The sequence below is a fragment of the Pituophis catenifer genome, unplaced genomic scaffold, assembly GCF_029215685.1.
Source record: "Pituophis catenifer annectens isolate HBS135680 unplaced genomic scaffold, rPitCat1.0.hap2 SCAF_2, whole genome shotgun sequence".
Lineage (NCBI taxonomy): Eukaryota > Metazoa > Chordata > Lepidosauria > Squamata > Colubridae > Pituophis > Pituophis catenifer.
The window spans coordinates 44,680,355-44,685,402 of record NW_027256882.1 but is presented as its reverse complement, the minus strand read 5'-3'; positions in this window follow the sequence as shown (position 1 = coordinate 44,685,402).

Genomic DNA, 5,048 nt, shown 5'->3' with positions numbered 1-5,048 from the left:
CAATCCTATAAGGACATGGATCACTCATCAGGGCTATCTACTCCAGCTAAATTGTTCTAGCCATGATCCCTCCCTGCCAATCCAGCAGAGGCTGTGAGTCTAGGACAGGATTTCTCAACCTTGGCAACTTTAAGGCACATGGACTACAATCTCGGCCTAGGGAAGAGAATCTCAAGATCTGACCCTGCTCTTCAGTGGGAGTGGTTACACTCCCTTAGAGTTACAACTGGAAGGGACACACCCATCATTCATTTAAAATTGGCCTTTTGATGTTTGAATGTTCCTTGGATGTTGAAACTGTTTGCAGTTTCAGTTGCTAGTGCTTATTTTATTATACTAGGTTTTTCTTTTTTTCTTTTTTAACCTTTCTGAAAGAGGGAAATTGAAGTCCCTCCGAGTTCTTTTGGACAGAAGCACCATAGCCTCCCTGGAAATAAAGGGAGGGAGGGAGAAAGAGCAAGATGGTTTATGAGCAAACAGCAGCCCCATCTTTTTGAGATTCAAGAGCTGCTCATTTTTCTCATCTAATCTTTCACAGGCTCCAGATTTCATTACCTCTCATCTTGGCCTGGAGTGGAGAATATTCTAAAGTATCGAGCGTTGCTTTTGAGTACTTATTTATTAGATTTTTATCCTACTTTTATAACTAACTCAGGATAGTGAACATACATAATTCTCCTTCTGCCTATTTTCCTCACAACAACAGCAACAACAAACCTGTGAGGTGGGTTGGGGAGGGAGGGGGGGGCTGGCCCAAAGGGACCCAACTGGCTTCATGCCTAAGGCAGGATTAGAACTCGCAGTCTCCTAGTTTCTAGGCCAGCACTGTAAGCACTACACCAAACTGGCTCTCCATCTCACCCTGAATTGAGCAATGACCTCTCTCAGTGGCCTCATATAGACCACTCTTTTTAAATGTGGCCATTTTAAGATGTATGGACCTCAACTCCCAGCATCTTAAAAGTTCTCCAATCCAAACAGCCAAGTTTGAAAAACACTGATGTACTGTAGATGTTAAAGAGCTGAGGGAAACAAACACCAGAGTGATGTAACGTTTGATACTTTTTATTTGCCTTTTATTTATTTACTTTATTGTATATTGGGGGCTTGGGGTTTTTGATAAAAAATGATAATGATAATAATAGATAGATAATAGATAATAGCCTTTATTGTCATTTTACGTCATGTATACAACGAAATTGGTTTAGCCTCTACTGCTGCAATCCATAACAAAAAATACAAGACAACATGAATAGTATAGAAAATAATTCTTATACAAGTAATTGGGGGAGGGGGGAAACTAGTCATACGTTTCCGTATGTGCGTGGAGTGATTGTGATTGTGTTTAAGAGTCTGACAGCCCATGGGTAGAAGCTGTTTTTAAACCTGTTTGTCCGGCTGGCTATGCTTCAATGTCTTCTGCCCGATGGTAAAAACGAAAAAGATACTGGCCAGGATGTGAATCATCCCTAAGTATCTTCCTTACTCTGCTGAAACAGCGGGACCTGGCAATTTCATCCAGTGATGTTAGAGGGCAATCAATGGTTTCATGTGCCGAATTGATCATTCTCTGTAGGGCCTTCCTGTCTGCACCTGTTAAACCAGCGTACCATCCTGTTATACAGTATGTGAGGACACTTTCTATCGTGGACCGATAGAAAGAAGTCATCAGCTGTTGTTCCACCTGATTTTTCCGCAGCACTCTAAGGAAATGAAGCAGTGATGAAATCTGAACTGGTTTGCCACCGGTTTCCTGGCTGTTCATGCGTGCTGCGCGCTAAACACGCACTGTGCACACGCAGGCACAATGCGCACCGAAAGGAGGCTTGGGAAGGTAAGTAGAACAGCGGGGGGGGGGGTGATCAGCTGTGGCGCGCGAGCTTAGAAACCTTTTTTTTTTTTTTTACTTTTTAAAAGCATTTTTCCACAGAAAATTCCAGAGAACTGGTAGTAAAAAAATGCTTTAAAAAAGTAAAAAAAAAAAAAAGGTTCCCAAGCTCGGGCGCCACTGCTGTGATTGTCGGAACCTTTTTTAAACTTTTTTAAAAGCATTTTTTCCTACAGGTTCTTTGGAACCGGTAGTTAAAAATGCTTTAAAAAGTAAAAAAAAACCGTTCCGACGATCACGCGTCGCTCAGCTGATCTTCAGAACTTTTTTTTAAAAAAATCTTTACTACCGGTTTGGTGAACCAGTAGCATTTTTTACTACCAGTTCAGGCGAACCAGCCCGAACCGGTAGCATTTCACCCAGTGGTGGGTTCGGTTCGGTCACCGAACCGGTTCTCCCCTCCCACCCCCCCCACCCCCCCCATGTTATTCTTACCTTTTATTTGGTTCCACCCCCAATCTATTGCTGCCTCCTGAGTCCCAGCTGATGACTAGAGGGAAAAAAAATGTTTAAACTCTTGCCGCGGGGCTTCAAAGGGCCGCCCTACAGCTGATCAGTGTTAAAAGCAAACAAATGAGTCAGGTCGTAAGTGCGAGGACTGGTTGTAAGTGCGAGGACCTTCCAGAAATGACTCTGACCAGCTAGCCACGCCCACCTAGTCACATGACCTCTAAGCCACACCCACAAAATAAGCCACACCCACAGAACCGGTAGTAAAAAAATTTAGAACCCACCTCTGATTTCACCCCTAAAATGAAGTCTTTGTTGAGCCTTATAACCACCAGGGATGTGTTGTTTTTCCAGGTAAGATCTTGACTAATGAGCACTCCCAAGAATTTAAAAGAGGAAACCCTCTACACACACACCCTCAATATACAGTGGGCAGGTTCTTCTCTGTGCTTCCGGAAATCTAGCATCATCTCCTTGGTCTTGCTAGTATTTAGATGTAGGTTGTTTATTGAACACCATGCAGATGCCACCTTCTGGACTTCTTCCCCTTATGCTGATTCGTCCCCTACAGTTATAAGCCCCAACACCGTTGTGTCATCTGCAAACTTTATTATTCTATAATTACTCCCACTGTAGTTAACAGGGTTTATTCTCAAAAGTTTCAGTACAGGTAGTCCTCGACTTATGACCACAATTGAGCCCAGCATTTCTGTTGTTGAGTGAGAACATTTGTTAAGTGAGCTTTGCCCCATTTTGCGACCTTTCTTGCCACAGTCGTTAAGTGAATCATTGCCGTTGATAAGGTAAATAGCATAATTGTTAAGCGAATTGGCTTCCCCATTGACTTTGCTTGTCAAAAGGTCGCAAAAGGGGATCCACATAACCTTGAGACACAAAAATGGTCATAAGTATGAATCAGTTGCCAAGCATCTGAATTTTGATCACATGATCATGAGGATGCTAGAACGGTTGTAACTTCGAAAAATGGTCATAAGTCCCTTTTTTCAGTGCCGTTGTAACTTTGAATGGTCACTAAATGAACTGTTGTAAGTCAAGGACTATCTGTACTGTGCAGTTCATAAGGGAATAAGTCTTGCTGAATACTTTGGAGCTTGCTTATGAGTAAATATAAGGAGGATTGGAAGTACTAATGAATTTGAAACATGAATACTCTGGTTCAGTGCTAAAACATATGCGTTTATAATGCAAAAGCAGCCAGGTTCAATTCACACTATTTTTACAAGAATTTCCTTATAAAAAATTCAGTTGTCATCCCAAGCCATATGGAGAGCAACAAATTAGGGACGTCTGCTTTTAATAAATCATAAATTAAATTTGTCAATAGGGCAGTTGCTGTAGAGGCCAATTGGGAGCACCCTTTATTGCTTTGCCATTTTGGTGAATTTGTAACAATTAAGTAGATAAATGATTTACTTATCTGTTGCCAAAGAGACTCACAAAAGGGGAGGCTGACAGATCCCACACTGTTTCTCTACTGCAGTGCAGCGCTTCTGAACCTTGATAATTTTTAAGATGTGTGGACTTCAACTCCCAGAATTCCCCAGCCAGCAGGTTGGCTGGGAAATTCTGGGAGTTGAAGTCCACAGCAGTGGTGGGTTGCTCCCGGTTCGGCCGAGCCGGTAGTGGTGACGATGTGATGTCACCGAACCGGTTCTCTTTGAGTGGGAGTTGGGCCCTCCCACCCGCCCCTGCTTTATTCCTACCTTTATTTCGCATTTTTTAGCCCAGCTGATAAGCGCGGCAGAGTGGATTGTCACACCTCAGCTGGGCAGAAACCTAATGTGCTTGCGCACATGCGAGCGAAGTGAGCACGTGCGTGGCGATCGCATGCAAAGCGCGAGCACGAAGAGAAACGGTGGTAATACCAATTGGAACCCACCACTGGTCCACACATCTTAAAAATTGCCAAGGTTAAGAAACACTGCCCAGCTACAGCTCTTCCATTGGGACGTGGGTAGAGAATGCAAGATCTGGTGCGCTGGATTTCAAGAGCAGACTTGCAACAGGCCAAGCCTTTATGGCTGCGATCAAAATTACACGGAGCCCAGATTCAGCAGAGGTTGTCATTAAAGTGAGGTGTGCTTTGGTCTTGGGCTGTGCTGCTGGAAAGAGCAATCTAAAAATAGCCTCCGTGCACTTGTGCGCAGGTAGTCAGCCACTTGATGGAAAAGATGAGTCTGCCGATGTTTACATGGACGCTTGAGCAGACACTGTTCTGCTGATAGCTGCTGCTTTTCTGCTCCCCGGATTGAAAAGAATTTGTCCGGACATATTCCGGCCTCTTTTGTGGTTAAGGAACAAAACTTATGCTGGGGATGGCGGGGAGGGTGGGAATAGGTTGGGGGGTGGGAGTCCTCTTTCCCAGGACTTGGAGTAATCTGGATTACTTTTTCAGGGCTTGGAGTAATCTTCTGAAATAAGATGGTAAGGATGTTTGTGCTTATCTAATTACCGGTAAGCAGCTTTGGAACAGATTAGAACAGGGGTGTCAAACTTTATTTCATTGAGGGCCGCATCAGGGTTGTGTTTGACCTGCGGGGGGGTGGCAGGGGGGGCGTGGCCAACTCGATATCACTCGTGTCAGTGGCACCTTTGGAAGCTGCAATGTGTAGCGTTCTCCAAATCTGGGTATAAGACAGTGGTGCGAGTTATGAGGAATCAGGATACAGGTCATCCTCATTCAGTGACC